Source organism: Wasmannia auropunctata, unplaced genomic scaffold (assembly GCF_000956235.1).
Source record: "Wasmannia auropunctata unplaced genomic scaffold, wasmannia.A_1.0 LD336101.1, whole genome shotgun sequence".
Lineage (NCBI taxonomy): Eukaryota > Metazoa > Arthropoda > Insecta > Hymenoptera > Formicidae > Wasmannia > Wasmannia auropunctata.
In genome coordinates, this window is record NW_012026789.1 from 5,506,329 (window position 1) to 5,524,264 (window position 17,936).

At 40.6% G+C, this 17,936-nt stretch overlaps 1 protein-coding gene across 2 annotated transcripts in view; it reads right to left on the reverse strand.

Annotated features, from left to right (window-relative positions):
- Positions 1–17,936, reverse strand: part of LOC105460410 — a 186,549-nt gene that overhangs the window by 117,124 nt on the left and 51,489 nt on the right. For both annotated transcript variants that reach the window (XM_011706863.1, XM_011706856.1), the window contains one exon: positions 7,504–7,653. The gene's annotated coding sequence lies outside the window, so the exon portion shown is untranslated. The remainder of the gene's footprint in view (positions 1–7,503; positions 7,654–17,936) is intronic.

Below are 17,936 nucleotides of genomic sequence, written 5' to 3' on the forward strand. Positions count from 1 at the left end.
GGAAGAGAGACGGTAAACCTTTTAACGAGGGCAAAGAAGAGGCCGGAGGAGCGCGAACGCGCGATCGAATGCGACGCGATTTATCGCACCACAGCGAAGCAAACGTGTCGGTCGTTAAGAGCAGCAGGCATAATGGAGTTCTTTACGTGAGATCTCCTCTCTATCCCCTCCTCGTTTCAATTATCGGCCGAATGCCAATCTGGAGATAATCATCGCGTCACGATTCACCTTGTTACGTCATTATCGACATGCGTTTAACGTAATTTGCTGCTAATAGACTTATTCCTGAATTGTTAACATCAAATTGATAGTTATTATAGTAGCATCCGATGTTATACGAATCGTATAACATCGGGATGATCATCTACGCATGATAAATGTATAACATACCGCCATTATTAATATACTAAATATAAATTATAATATATATTGTAATCAAATTGTGCGTATCGTCTGTTAACAATCTTCTTTAGTTCATCTTAGAGATAACCGAACTAGTACTCATTCGTTTCATTACACTAAATTTGAATGAGGAATACAAATGGAAAAGGTAAAGAAAGTAGACAAAATCGTGTTAGTGGAAGCGATGCCCAGCGAAACGAAGTAAACATCGAACTTTCTTCGTTAAAGTCGGGGCAAATTGTCGCTGAGCCAAGGAACAACCAGGTAACTGGCGAAAAAGCACGAATAAGACAAACGAAGTTGCAAGACGCTGTGAAGATATACCAACGGTTGATTTAAACTGATTCTATACGGGTGGCGCGATTCAACAGTTTATTCGTCGCGCGGTGACATTCTCGCCGCCGTTTGAACGTAACATTGGCCGAAACTTCACCGCCTGTCTCGGAAGTTGTTAACCTCGTGTCAGATTATTAAATACTGAGGATTACACATTGAAGATCAGAATTAGACCAATCAGATAATTTTAATTTTATTCCGTTTCGTTCTAATTGGTTAAATCCTAATCTCCAGTTCGCAGTCCTCGATCTTCAATGCGTAGTCCGATACGGGGAATCGAGTTTCTCACGAGCTTGCCAGAAAGAGGGTGAGAAAGGGTAGGGAAAGGGAGGGATAACCGCATCTCCTGACATTTCAATGACTCGAAATTAGTGGTTGTGTGTAACCGAGTAAATATATCAATTTCATAAGCTGTAATAATAAATCTATCAGAAATAAACTTTTCTTTTACGTAAGTTATATTCACATCTACACTTCGAGAATGAGTAGTTTACTGTGCAGAGATGTATTATTTTTGAAAAGCCGAAAAAACTCACAAAGGAACGAGCTATATTGCAAAAAGGTATTTAAAAAAACTAAAAACATGTTAGCAAGCATTCAAAGATCGCGTTTGAAATCGATATTTTAGATGGTCAAATTTTGGGATCCTATGAACTCCTGCAAAGGATCCTTAGGATTCTTGGGACTCTATACCTGATTTGAGCCGGAACATGTTTGGCCATTTTAACCCTAGGTATACACACTGTTTTTTTGACGACGTCGTATACACACTGGCATCCCGGGGCATCCTATCCATATTTATTACTGTAACTCTAGTAAAAATGGATATATTTCAATTAATTTTTTTCCAATCGATCAAGATAGAGAATCGCCTAAGGAACAAGCCCACAATGTTTAAAAGTCGATAGAATAATTCGAAGAAATTAAGGACCTCCAAGATATACGGGTTCAAAGAAAAAGGAAAGTTCAAAAACATGACAAAATATCGATTTAGCACCTTTTTACAAAAAATCATATCTCTTTTGTTTATAGACCGATTTGAAAAATCCTTAAAAATTCTGAAAGGGCATACTTAAAATAGTAAGAAAAAAATTTGGCGATCCGATATTTTAATTTTTTAACAAAACTGCAAGCAGTCTCGGGGACTATTCACTGCTCGGTTGTTGAACGGCAATTGCCGCGTGTCAACACGTCTTTCTATTGAGGAAATCCCAAACTTTTTTTACGTCAATATCTCAAACCCCTCCTCTTTCAATTTTAGAAACCAAACCGAGAAAGTTTTGCTGGAGTCCCGGCGGACCCCAGTGTGTATATTTAATGTTAATTTAAACATCAAAATGTCTCGAAAACAATACATTTTTGAAAAAAATCTTTCGAATAAAAGTTATAAGGTTTGAAGAGTGCCATCAGATGATCTATTTACTTAGATTCTAACAAGGGACCGAATTGTCCCCCTCCGATTTTGATGAGCTTTTAATATGTTATTCTCTAGACAAAACCAAGAATTAAGCTACCACATATTCGTGCTCTTGCGCATTTTTAAGAGGAAACACCTTATAGAAAAAAATAAGTTTTTTTATTTCAATGCGAATATCATCGAAACTACGAGAGATAGAAAAAAATGTTCTGAACAAAAGTTGAATGGCTTTAAGAGTACTTTATAATTATAATTTAAAATAATTTTTTATTGTTGATAGTGGGAGTAAACAAAAGAATTAACAATAAAAAAATTATTTAAAATTATAATTAGAAAGTACTCTTAAACCCATTCAACTTTTGTTCAAAACATTTTTTTCTATCTCTCGTAGTTTCGATAATATTCGTATTAAAATAAAAAAACCGATTTTTTTCTAAGGGGTGTTTCAACCCTTGTGCGTAAGAATATGCAATAACTTAATTCTTGGTTTTTGTCTAGAAAATAACATATTAAAAGCTCATCAAAATCGGAGGGGGACACTCGGTCCCTTTCCTTGTAAGTCCAAAACTTACTTTGAGCTCAATAAAGCCCACAGATTGATTTTTTCAATGGAATTGTTGTTTTATTGCAGATTCATATTGTATGAAACAAAATAAGGAAAGTTTGTTTCTAGTAATTTTTAAAATCTCCAACAACAGCGCTCAAAGTTCTTATTTTGTAACATATTCCGGCCTAGATCGGGTACAAAATCCATACAATCTTAAGATTTGAATATCTAGTACACCTATTTCAAACGTGATTTTTCGTTAAGTGAAGTTCTTGTCACTTTTGCAATATAGCTCGTTTCTTTGTCAGCTTTAAAGATATCATTTCGTGACCGAAAAAGCGAATTTAATCTTTCATGAATAAGCGAAGTTACACACCTATGAAGAGTTTTAAATATCTTTAGCAGTTTCCTTTCTTACATTGTAAATTAGGACATTTTTATTACGATTAGGTTCGATTAATTAATGTTTTGTAGCGCGTTTCCGTTATGACGCGACAATCATAAGCGGAACGGACGATGACAACAACGACGACCGCACTTTTAAAAACGGGTGCGTGCCAATTAGACAGACAGCTCGTAAACGCGTACTGCGCGACCGTGTCATTCACTGACTTACCTGCCATTCTCGTTAAGCTCGCAGACGAGCTAATGATTCAACAGGTGTTGCGCGTTCAGGACGAGCGAGTTCGGCATGGCGTTTTTTCTTTTCTCTTTTTTTTGTTCACGATATTCAAAGGACCGCGGAACGTGGCCGATACGAAAACGGTCGGCGGAGAGTCTGAAAAGCTTTTGTGAATAGCCGAAGAATCACTTACGAAAGCGGGTAAATATAAACTCTTCGAGATGCTTGTAAATTTTTATCAGCCCTCCTCGAAGTACTTGAAATTAGATAACGGAGATTTTATTAAAGCGAGCGTTTCTAAACAAAAAACTATTCGGAAACTTAAAATTTATAGTTGTCGATTTCTGATTACCTATACGAATAGCAACTGTGAGAAATAATCAAGTAGTATCGAATAATGATAATAAAATTTGAAAATTAGCAGATATTGTTTAAGGGGGAAACCTTTTAGCACGCTAAAAAATTAGGTGATTTTTGAAAATTTTTTTTAAGAAACCCAACCAATCCTTTTGAACTTTATAGGGCAATTTCTTACTATTGAATTAACAAAAAAATATTTTTTTGCTAGAAAAAAGTATTTATTATGCAAGTAATAATAACATTTATTCGACGGTGACGGTGTTTGGCGGCGTGTAAGATAACTCAAAAACTATTTATCCGATTGACTTGGGCCTTTGCACACATCTGCACAAATACTTCCCCAATAACTTGAACCACAGTTTATAATAATATTATTTAATTAAATAATGTTTAATGCATAATAAACACGAACAATTTTTTGTCAAAATCGCTACCTTCTTTTCCAAGTGTCGGGATTTTCACAATTTCGCATTATTTTCTTTAAAAATAGGTTAAGTTAATGCGTAAACTCTTAATAAACAATAATCTTTTTAGATTTTTTATTTCAGACAAATACAACCAACGCTACATTGCATGCCGCCCGCCGACGCGCCGAATAAAAAGTTATTATTACTTGCATGATAAATACTTTTTTTTGGTAAGAAAATATTTTTTGTTAGTTCAATAGTATAAGAAATTATCCTATATAAAGTTCAAAAGAATTGGTTGTATAATTTCCTTAAAAAAATTCCAAAAATCACCTAATTTTTTAGCGTGCTAAACCAGGCTCCCCCCTTAAGATAAGATGCATAACGCCAATATGTGTGTGAAAGTAACAATCATTTTTTCCATTCTTCTCTCTTTTCAAAAAGTAAATAAATAGGTCTATCATTAGTTCACTATTTCACGCAGGACAGCAGCTTCTTTCGAAATTTTTACCTCTGACAGTGCTTCCGTGTCAACTTTTTGCTCTTCCATTCACACTCGCTTATACTTCTCGATTTTGTTTCTGTCACGTTGTAAATGAGACAGGGACCTAAATCCAGCCGCGGGCGTAAGCATGCGTCCGAGTACTTTCGCGGCGCATAATGTGTCCTTTTTAACGCTCGTGTCCGCGCGTGGGGGGATGCGAGGAATAATTTAAATTCAATGTACACAGAGCTCGCGCTTACAAATCGCCCGTCCTCGTTTCTCCCATCATCGTAAGCCAGCCCCCATCGCAGACTACGTCGCGGGCGCACCACTGCGCGGCAGCGATGCGCCGCGCCGCGTCCGGTTCTCGCGTGTAACTGAGATACATGGATTTTGTTATTTATATTATTCGAATATCTTCCGGCTCTCGCGTGCACGCACGATAACGGCGTGTATACGCACTACCCGTCGCTCCGTTCATCATCCCTCTCGATATCTGGAATTCGCTCCGATTGTCGACCGCGAGCCCATAAATACAACGCGGGATGTAAAACACACAAATTTAATGAGTTTCATTTAATTTTGGTCAACGCGGAGTACGCTTTTATTATTAATCGAAATGCGGTTGCAATATGATTAATCAGTTCGCCTGTCAATTATGTATAATAACGCGATGCGCGAGAACGAGCAGAATTGCGACGTTAATAAGCGACGCTAATAGGCATTAATCTACTGAAACGGATGGAAAGAATGATTCTCACGACGGATTAACGCTTCGATTTTTAATTCCGATGCGTTGTTACGACGCGAAAAGTTGAAGTTCAATCGAGTTTTTCGAGCTTCGTCGAAATCACTTGTTTCACCTTTATTATCGTTGAATGACCACCACGGGAAATTCTCGCGTTATTCACACGCACATAAATCTTTCAGTGGGAAAAATTTCAATGGTCATACATAAACCACACGTGGAAAAGTTGCCGTGTACGGGGCATCTTTTGTTGGGTTTTCTCCGCTCAAAAACTACTCGCATACATCGCATACCTGCAAGTGTGGTCCAGTGTGCGCACGTTTGTGACCATGCACTATGTTTGCTTTCCATCGTTCGTGTGACATTCAAAGTTCTCAAGACGGATTAAACATACTTTACGTGTCTCGCCGTGACTTGGACAAAAAAAATTAATTCATAAATGCATACCAAGTGACAATTCAGAAGTTACTGAAATTAAATATTACTTTTATTAGCATATAGTAATAAATAAACAGAATGAGATAAATTAAATGTTATTCTGTACAAGAAATCTTCTGTACAAGAATCTGTTATTTTAATTGTAGCATGTAGTGCAAAAAGCATATATAAGTATCTATAATTCTAGAAAAATAAATATTATAAAAATGTCAAAAATATTGCATGTGTGACCGGTTCAAATCATTGATTCTGAGAATATTCGCAAAACCAATCAAATTACTGGTGATTTTTAGATTTTTTGTTTTATATTTATTGTTATAAATTTATATATGTATTTTTTATATTATATAACAAAAATGTCTTATCTCTATAATATACTATTTAATTCATTTTATTTTGTTCACTCATTACACAAGATAACTAGTTACAAAATAACTATTTAGTTCCACCAACTTCTCAATTCTCACCTTGTATATGTTCATGCAATAACTCATATAATATCATGTAATTTTAACGGCGTTAGCATAATATGGTTGCGCTCCAAATAGAAATTCTTTTTTTAATGATATTTAAAAATGTCATTACATCCCGTAATTATCCATAAACTTTAACATTCAAGATATCTCAAGATTATCCATAAATATTTTAACGATAAATTTTTTAAAATTAGATGCATGGTCAAAAAGCAGTCTAATTTTTATAATTTTTAAGCTGACAATAAGGAAAATATATTGCATATCACGATTGCATATTACAGTTCAGTACTGGATTGTTTTCTTTTTTATTCTGAGAATTAACTTGTTCATGGACTTGTCTCAATTTTTCTACGCCAATCATGATTTTTGTCAATTGTTCTGTAACTAAAGCATAATGTAAAAATTACGAATTACAACGCCAGATTTCTCAAACTTTTGCCACTGTTTTGCGATTCAATGCCAAGTCGAATCGATTTACGTATCGCGGCATACTGATCGCGCGAAAGAGTAAATTATTATCAATGGAGCCTGTACAAAAGTATGTTAAACGGTTGCGCAAAGTGCAAATCATGCCGCACGCGCAGTCGCGGAGCCGTTTCCGATTGCATTCAATCGGTAACAAGGTCATTGGCTCTCCGCGAGACAAGCCTAATTGCGTCAAGCTGCGCACCATTTTTTAGCATCGCTCTCCAGCTCGAACGTTTTAACACGGGCGATGTGAATATCGGGTCGTAAAACTGCGGCGAAACGAATTAACGACAACCGCATTTATCGTTGTTAAACGGGGATTAATCGCCGTGTGTTGGTACAACGCGACATAGTGGGGCACAGAGTTATGCAAATAAGTCACTTCGTGTTTCAACCTATAGAACGAGAACTAATTCGTCGAGTTAAACGCGCGAAACTTCTCGGTTCGCGAACAACGGCGTGTTTTAAATTTAAAAAATAACGACGTTACTCTATATTTATAATACATTTAACGTAAAAAAGATAATTATTACAAAATCGCGCACAATGTAACAATTATCGCATATAAAATTCGACGTATACTTCGACATATTCATAGCTGATAATCGATATGCTGATAATCGAAGTTTCGCGCGTTTATCTCGACGAATTAGTTCTCGTTCTAGGTTGAAACACGAAGGCGACTTATTTGCATAACTCTACCCGCTTATGTGTCGCGCGTTGTACCCGACACACGGCGATTAATCTCCGTTTCTTATTGTTCGTTCGGTATTTATGTGATACCATATGTTTACTCACGTATAAATTCCCATTCGTCGATCCTTATCCCCAAGCTCCGCTTTCCGGGCGACGTGAAAGATCGTCTCGGTAATTGCCGGAGGGAAGCCCGCTCCGTTTCCGCGTTTCCTTTCACTCACGGGGCTCCTCCGAGGGACAGAGCTCGCCAGGCTGGAAATAAAGAACACGTATACTTTTAGACGGGAATTCTCGTTTCCGAGCACGGATGGATAATCCACGTGCCAGGGATGAATGTCACGATACTTTGCCAAGAGAAAATATCATAAGATACGAAAAAAAATTTTCGGGTTTTTTTGGGAACACTAATCGAGACTTTCCTGTCCTTTGCAACGCACAAAAAACTCAGGTAAAACAGACAATACAAAGAAAATTCACAAAAAATTGTTTCATAGTTAAGATGTTGCAACATTGTAGTTATACTTCGTTGTTAATTTAGAGTCCGATCGAAACCGCTTTTTCAGTTTCGGCCAAAACCGAAACCGAAACTGTTGGATAAGTCTTACAAAAGCCGTATGATTTTCAGAAAATCGTAGGAAAATGTGTGAAACTTATATATTCTTTTAAAAATTAGATTTAATAATATCTTCTTAATAAATAATATAATATAATTTAATAATTAATAAATAATAATATAATTTTATTAAAATATTCTATAAAATAATATTTTATTAAAATATTCAATATTTTATAACATAACTTCTCGAACGTTCGCCGGTGCGTTGCAAATTAGTTTCGGCTTACTTACTGAATTTTTCTCTCTTAATTTTGGCCGAAACCGAAAACAAAACAAAACCCTGATTTTTTACCAAAACTGACCGTAACCGAATCCAAAACCGAAATTTCGGTTGAATTCTAAATTATTTCTAGTTGTTATATTCTAACAATAATAATTTTATTTTTATATTTAATTCGTTATTTTATAAATTTAATTTTATCATATTTAACAACTCGACAACATATGTAAACTTCAATTACTATGTGAAACTGTTTTACCACTGTAATTTCGCCATTTAATATTTACTCGAGGGTTTTGCATAATTAGCCTCATATTTTTCGCAACGCAGTTGTCACTGATGATGTGAATTGGCAGTAAAGTCAACACGGCCTGCGGCGCGTTCTTTATCGAGGAAGACAGCGAGGAATGCTCGCCAGGAATGCGATCGTTGATCACACACTCGACGAAGCAGTCCATCGATTTATTACGAAGTTACGTCGTGAACGACCACGGGGCGTAAAAGAAATCAGTTGCGTCGGTCGCAGGACGAGCTAGTTCGGCGTCGCCTTCTCGGGGGGAGAGGGAAAGTACGAAGCAATAAGGAGCCAATATAAGTGAAAATCCCGGTGTTAATACGTGGCGTGTAGCCGAGCAAGAGGAATGTTTAATGGCCGGCCAACACGCGATCCCTCCAGGCCTTTTTTGTTTATTTCTCTCCTCTTTCTCCCGATCTTCCCTCCGCGCGTCTACTCCACGCTCCTCTTCCTCCGCCACCCGTTTTCACCCAGTTACTGTGATCCACCGCGTTCGAAATTCATGAGCGCAGGAGATGAACCGCGAGAATAGCGGAATAAAAGTGCCTGGAACCTGTTCGGAATATATGAAACAGCACGCGGGCCAGACGCTTCTTACGTGCACCGGTATAATATTAATATTCACGCGCGCGCGCGTATTTACAGAGCTTCTCCCTAATCAAAACCAGATATCAGATATCTGATTATTGCAACGCAAGTTCGAATACATTTTTAACTTATCAAGATTCATTTACACGAAAATTAAATCTCTCTTATTAAATGTGTCTGTTTTTAATTATATCAAATATCTGTTCTTACCCTTGGATTTCACATTTAATTGTCAGAATTCTTTATTTGAAATGCATTAAAAACTTTTTTAAGATACAGTGAAATTAGAGAACTCCATTCTGTAATAATTTTGAAAACGGGCTATCAATTTCGAGATGAACCCAGAAGAGAATTAATTAAGGCACACGATTCATTTTGGCACGCTTGGCTTATTGTATTTTTGCGCAATACACTTTATGCGTTTCTCGATCGTTTCACCCGTTCGAGCACCACGGGCGCAAGTCTCAATTCGCAGTTTTAGAGGAAAAGTTTGCGGATTGCTCTCCTCGCGCCTCTGGCAGTAGCTCGTTTATTGTGGGCTCGATTCCCGCGATCGACCGCGCTGTCGGCCGACCGGCCGGCCGGCCGGCAGGGACGGCGCGGCGCGGCGGCCACGCCTCGATTTCATTCACGGCAGCAAACTCGCGCTCAATTATTCATGCGGAATCTACGCGCCGCGCCTGCCTTCTCTTCCCCCCCCCCTCCTTCTCCCTCTTCGATTGGATTTAAGTCGCGAAAAAGCGGGAAACGCCGCGGCGTACAATCGCGCGGAAATGAATATCTCGTCAACTAATATTGGATCGAAATCGACTTTTCGCGCTTACAAAGAAGCTAAACTGATACGTACCAGATTTAACGTGTGTATGCAAACAGCGAGTCTAAACGAGTATGAAATACCAATATCGCTAACGCATCTACTCTCTGATATGGAGATCTCTAATAGGTTTATCAAATAAAAATATATATATATATATATGTATACAAAATCCTGACGGCTCACAAAAATATTGCTTCGAGATCACCGAGCATCAAAAGATTAAAATCGTGATGGACCGGATACCCCGAGAATAATCGCAATGGATCTTTCTCTGTCTCTCTTTCTCCCTGTTTCTCCCCTTCTCTCTCTCTCTCTTTCTCTACGAGTCCGTTCGACGGAAAGGAAAGCCGAACACGCTGCGCTGCACCGACATCGTTTCACCGCGGCGAAACTGGGACGGGGTTTTACGGGCGGTTATTTACGATCGAGGTTATGAGAAAGGCGGGGGCCGTACTACCGTCCTCCCCCCCCCACTCCTCCTGCCCGCCCCACGACCCCCGCGTCCCTGCGCGAAATCTGCAAAAGGGTTGTACCGCCCGCCGAATGCAAATTACGCGAATTACGTTGCCTGAGATTCCGGTCGGATAACAATCGACGCGCTCGGCGCCGAACCTGGTGCGCGCTTTTATCGGGACACGAAAGAAGAAAACGCACGAGTATAGCTGAATCACAAACTTCAAAGAGACCGAAATGGTCATTCATAACGAGATCAGGCTGAATTTCCCGCGCCGTCCACATTTCGTGTATTATATATCTGGTATTTCGTGAACAAGAATCACGGGAAGAACGGAAACAACCCCCCCCCCCTCCCACCGTTGATTTGTGATTACGTGACGTACGTCAAAATCGTGTATGCGATATATACGCCCTGGAGATATTGAAAGCAAAATACATCGTTCAATTACCGCTGGACGATCCCGCGATTGATGGAAACGCGAGATCGTGCTCGCGCGACAGCGCGCGGCGCGCATTCTCTCGAATTGCGATGCAGCATGCCAAATTTAGTATAAATTCGAATCGCGAATATCCGCGCGTCAGCGCGCCGCGTGTAATGCACGTAACACGCAACGCAAATAACCAGTTTGAAAATTCCATCGGCAATGCCGCGGACAGAACTGCGCTAACGCACAGCGTGTCCGGGAATTATGAAATCGAAGTGCACTCCGGGGCTGCACGGGTGTATCGACGATAGAGAGGTGTGGCCTGCTCTCGTCGACCTGACGAACTTTAATAACGTGCCAGCGCGCGCTGCGGGGCCGCCATGTACGAAAATCGCTTCGTTATCGAAGCGCGCGGAGGGACGAGATGAATTGCGACGAGGCAACGGGACAAGCTCACGTTTTGCGAGAGAGAGAGAGAGAGAGAGAGAGAGAGAGAGAGAGATACGCGACAAGTGTAATTTTACGAAGGAAGGCGGTCGGCCGTCTAGCGATTCCGCGGGGTCGGGTCAGCGACCTTGTAATCTCCCAAGCGGTTCAAGGTCACGACAGAGGTCCCCGCCGCGCGGCGAGCAGTATCGCGCATTCGATTGTCGTCCGGTAGCGAGTCCGACGTCGATTTCAACGCCAATGGATGGACGCCCGCCCGCCCGCCGCGCCGGTGAAGGTGAGGGTCGTCGCCGCACGCGTGACATTGGAAATCGATTTGGCGAGATTGCGCTATCGCGCCGAGATTATATGTGACGAATGGCGCGGGGTGCCGATCGAGACGAATTTATTCGCGCGCACGCCGAGAAAGTTCGTCGGCGGCGATTCGCGTCGCGCAATTAAAAGCGCGCGTCCACGTTGATGACCGCTGTTAAACCATGGTCGACGACGCGGCAATCTCTCTCACACTCGAATGTTATCAATAATAAAAGGCCGACCCGGGCGAACCGGCAACGCATTTTAATGACTCAATTATACGTCAGCAATAACTGTCGAATTGTACCGTAATTATGCTTACAAACGACTAAGTTTTCGGATACGTAAATACGTATAATGAATATCTATGGCGCGAATGGATAATAGGCTGTGAGCCACCGCACTATGTAAACAAATTAAATAATCTCTAATTGAATCGCACGTACGTCCACGATAATGCAACGCGGTACAATTATACCGCGTCGCCCCACATTATAATAGAACGCCGTTTATCCCCGTATAACAACAGCGCAGCGCGCGGTGATAATCGCGAGTGGACCGCAGAAAAAAATAACCGTCCGTCCTGCGCGCCGGACGTATTTTCCCGTTCGAGATCCAATTGTTTCGAGCGTCGCGCGAGCGACGAGGGAGAGAAAAGCATTTCAACACAACAGAGCCGGTTAAAAGAGCGCGCGAGAGGAAACGTGCGGGACGGCGAGGAGCGTACCGGCTGCTGTGTAATCCCCGAGGCCGGCGCGGCGCGCTGGCTGGCGCGGAGCCAACGCCAGCATCCGTTCCACAAATGTCGCTAAATATATACCCTAACCGTTCCTAAACAGAGCGCAAAACTTGGCCGATAGCACGCCAATTGTACGTGTCGACGGGATGACGATCGCGTGTAGGGCCGAGGTATCTGCATTCGCTCGACTGCATTCGTTCGATCCTCCCCGGCGCATTGCACAATCGAATTTTTTATCCTTTACCGGAAAGTCGGACGAAATGTATAACACGGCTCAAAGCGACAGCCAAGCACACCTTTGCGGTATTTACGCAATACCTAATCTGATATATGTAGAGCGGAATAAATAGAGAGCCGCCTAGCGATAAATCGATATCCCGATAATACAAACCAAAAAAAGAAGCACAGCCGAACGCCCGGTTATTTCAACTCCAGGCAGAACAAGCGGAATGCTCTGCACGTCAATTGAGAGTGATATTAAAGGACTAATAATCAAATAAACTCGAGTAGAGTTGTCAAGGGAAATGCATAAAATGTGATGTAAAACGCGACACGTGATATGTAAGAGGAAAAGAGCGATCTGCACACAGAACGACTATATAATAACACGCTTTCGTAAATAACAACCGTGGTAATGTGACGAAAGATAATCGGTCATCGTTATCGTCGGCCGATAACTCCACAACCGGCGACATCATCAGCATTTACAACACATACAGGCGTACAGACGCATACGCAGTACACGCAAATCACACGTACACGCACAAGCGCGTCGCCCGTGTGCGCGTCGGCCTGCTATTGATTCAAGACTCGCACGATGCGATTCCGGTTTGCGACAAGTCTCCTCTGTCGTACGAGTCAATTGAACCCTCCATACACCGGGATGGCTTCTGAGTAATATACCGAAGATAATCGAGCAAATTTAACAGACGAACGACTGGAGTTGATAACTCAGTCAAAAGAACAGACGAGCTCGTTAAAGAAATGCTCGTCTCTCGTTCTCGTTTTATAATGTATAAATCTCGACATTAATTGGCAATGGGGAACGTTTTTAAAACATTACTCGTCTTATCTTCGTTGTTTCCGTTTGCGCAAAATAATACGCAAAATCTTCGACAACAATCTTAATTTTACAATTTATTAGCTTCATTTTTAGTTTTACTCTAATTTAATTAGGTAATAATTTTCTGTAATGTTTCTCGAGTAATAAAAATTACATGTCCCAAAGAGGTAATAACTATGAAAATATTTATATACCTGCCGCGTCCATATCTACACGCTATTGCGTCTACGTATTGACGCACATCAACGGAATCTTTTCTCCATTCCGCAACAAATAGCATCATTAATATCGGCTTTATCGCTACGCGGTAGACGACGTAAAAAGAGGATCGTTTCGCGCGACTCGATCTTAACTGACTCGCCGCAAACTTCTTAACGACGTGACTTTAAAACTAAGTTTAACCGGCACATTGTATGCAAACGATGAGCGGATATATGCAACGGACGATAGTATAACTATCGATTAGATGAAACGAGACGCGAGCAATGTGAAAGCAGATGTAATTGGCGATTGAGCGAGGCAAAATTCTCTCTTCAGTCGATTTTCGCAACCTTCGCCTGAATAAAAACTTGACGAAGTACATCCATTCAAACGTTAATGTAAAAAATTTATAACAAATTTAGTGAAGCGCAAAAGTGTATCGCACCGAGAGAGAACAATTTCCTCTCCGCGTCTATAAAACAGATTGCACGAAGACGCGACAATTATTATCCTAATTAAATCGAATATTAATTGTTTGCTTCCGTGACCGTCGCGCTTCGTCAAACGCGCGACACTTGAAGAAGATAGCTACAGCTTCAAAGCCTGCGAGTGCAAAGGGTTTAGCGCCTGCGCCAAATGCGGCCGCTAAAGGCTGAAGCGCGACGATTTAAGAACGGCGAAACGGAGAGTTTAACCGGGGCGGTCGTTTTTCGAGAGCGTTGACGCCGCGCGAATCGTCTCGTCTCCGCCGACGACGGAACGATATCGTGTACGCTTCCACGCCGTTCAACGAACGACCGAAAGAAACCAGCGGAACGAAACGCGCGAGCGAGAAGAAGCCACACGGACAGAGGGATGAGAGGAGAATGAAAGAGGAGACGGGCGAACGAGGTTGAGAGATAGAGATAGAGAGAGAGAGAGAGAGAGAGAGAGAGAGAGAGAGAGAGGTGACTCACGTACCTCTACGCCGGATCTACCTGAAGATTATAGTCGGCGAGATACTCACGGTCAACCAGAACCGTAGTCATTCCCCTCCTTTCCCGCTCCTCTCGACCGCCATGCCCTTTTTCATGCTCTCGGATCTCTGTATCTCCACCGTGAGAGGAAAAAAAATGAGAGCTTCGTCGAAATCGTGCGGGGAAACGTTTGTGGGACGGATAGAAGGACGATAGAGACTAGATAGCGCGCGCGAGAGAGAAATCGCGAGAGGGATAAGGATGGATTGAGAACAGACAGTACCGAAATATCAACGACCGCGAAACAAACGTCGTCGACCCGACGTCCTCTCTCGCTCTCTTTCTCTCTTCGCCGCATCTTTCCGACTCCCGGCGCGCTCGAACGGACGTGCCCGAAACAGACGTTTTTTCCGCCTTGTCCGGGATTTATGTCGACCGATCGTGGGCAGAAAGCGGCGAGGGTGCTGACAAAGAGAGCCGAGAGTAGTGGAGTCACGGCGACGAAAACATGAGAGAAAACGGCGTACACAACGACGTCATGATGCACGAGAACGACGACGACGACCGACGTCTTTTTACTTTCTCTCTTGTTCCGCGAATAGGCCGAGAAGAATGTCTCATTTAAGCTAAACGACCGCACGTATTTACGTTTGTGTTACATCCCGACGATAGAACGCCAGTTTCGGTCGAGTATCGAATACAACGTGAAAGCGAGAGAACTTTGCGCGAAATCGCGCACGATTATGAGTGTTTCTGCTTCCCGTGACGTCATTACGAATATCTCTTACGTCAATAATAACGGAAGTCGCACAAAGGTTAAACGTTCGTGAAAAATGAATTTGCTGCGGAAAATTTATTCATTCAGAATTTAATTTATATTACGTTGATGATACATCGGCATTTACAAGAATGATGCGCATTGATAACTTCCAAGAATATTAAATATTATCTCGGAAGAGATTATTTTTTAATTATCATAGATAAAAATAAATTGCATACTTTCCAAAGAGAAAGGGAGAGAGAGAGAGAGAGAGAGAGAGAGAAACTTCTACTAATTTATTCGAGTTTAATTAATCAAAAATTAAGTATTTAAAATTCAGCGATATACTTTCTAGCAACTACATTTTAATTAATATTTACTATACTTAAATATCCATCTGTCAAGTTCAATTAATTAATTAATTAATTAAAAACTTTATTCATACTTCGTTTATTCATAATTTTTTAATCTATTTACTGAATTGAATAATATTTCGAATTAAAGGATCCTTCGACATTCGAGAACAGATGGACGACATCGTGGCGGACGTTTCGGACTATTCACTCAACGCCGTCGAATCGTTACGGTTACGGTCGCGGTTCTTAATCGCGACCGTAAATCATCGTCTCTCTTGCGCGCCGACAGCCGGGGAGTTCACGCGATTGCGAAATGACGTGACGCGCGACGACGAAACGCCGCCTGTGAACGCGAGAGTGTGTATGATATAGCGGCGCGCTCGTTGGCTCACAAGAAGGCGATGTCAGGGTCACGTACATCTTACGCGAAAATACGTCCGACGAATCGAGCGACGAAGTCTGAAGAACGCGCCTGCCTGAAGAGTACCTGAATTAACGATAAAAATCGAGAACAGAATACAGATATCGGACACGAGTTGATACACACATCCGTAACGTTTGTGGCCGCAATAACGAACGCGTAGCATCCGGCTTTCACCAACAGGCTTTAGATTAAATAAAGCTAATTGGATCTCTTTTTTTTTGGTCGTCCTTTTCTAATTTATATTATATTATATTTTCATTCGGTAACAATTTACTTAATCAAATTTGAGCTATTAAATCGTGTGCGCCAGAGTCACGTTTTCTTTGTGATTGTGTAGATCGGATTGTAATAATAATTTATATTAAACGAGAGAATGGCTGTATCTGACACACACAATTCGCTGTTTCGTCTCAAATTGCAAATGCACCCGTATTAAACAGTGAATAAATAAATACATTGAAACAATAAATTTATTAAACCAAAATTAGCTCAAAGCGATACGCAAAGTGATAGCGTGACCATTCAGTCACATGTACGCGCACATATCGGAATTAAAATATCAATAACTCGAGTTAACGTTTCTCTTTTATACTTTTTTTTCTTTGTACGCCGTAATGCAATGTAATCCCAGTCGACTGCGTTCCCATATTACGCGTTCCTCGATTCTCAGAAATTCGATGACGCGAGAAGAATTTAAACGCGGCTCGTGTTATAGCGTCGTTTCATGCGGCACGAGCGCGCGCGCGTAAAGTTAACAAGTCGATCCGGTCGTCCTTTGCTCGTCGAAAAAGGAAAGAACTTTTATTCGGGGAGTAACGGGGGAGAGGCCTGGCGTGCACCTGGTCTCGGCAGTGAGCAGCCATCGTGCCGCACACATCGTTACCCGTATAACTTTCTATCTGTCGAATTATCGGAGCTATTAAAAGGAGGTCATTTGGCGCATCGATGCACACGATACGGAAAAGCTAACGATAGCCGCACAAAATTACTGATCGAAATCAAAACAGTAAGGGAAGGGGGGGGGGGTGCAAATAGTGACGGATTTTTTCCTCTCTCCTACAAGCTAATTTCAAGTTTGCAAGATATGATTTTTCACTAAAAGAGTACTTTCCACTTTCAAATATACCAAAAACTTAATTAGTTTTTCCGTAATTCATGTATACAAGATAGATTTTCATAAAAACTGAAACCTACATTTGTCACTATTAATTTACCCCACCCTATGGGTAAATAGTGACACCCTATGGGACAATTACAAAATACATAATTCTCAACTCCTAATCGATCTTTCTTTTGACAATTTGATTAGATAAGGTAATTTCAATATTAATTTTCATATGTAAATTTTTATTTATTGATAAATAATAGTATAGTAACATTATTTGCTAATATTTCTTAAAAATCACATTTATTCTGGATCTTGCCTTATAACTAATCTCATATTATCCCAAATGAATTAGAAAAATCATATTCAAATATTAAAAAAACCTTTTTGACTTGTCATTATTTACCGACTAAAAATTGTAATTATTTGCCCCAGGAGCTACTTTTTTCTTTATAATTTTATTGAGAGAAATAAAATTAACATACAAGCATAGGAATTATATCAAAAGAGGAAAAAGATACCGTATCACATAGAACAGGTTAGATCTCATTCAACGATTCAGTAGCAATTAAGAAAATATTATATAACTTCAAATATCAAAAAAAGATCCAGGTTTTATCTGATTTTACGAATACCAAATTTTAAACTTCTCCACTAGCTATATTTGGCTTTTGATTTTTTACTGCTTTTTCAGAAAATGATTAGATGCTTGAGAACTGTCTTTCTATTAAAACGAGTAGTGGTAAAATAGACGCGGGAAAGAGGAGAACTTT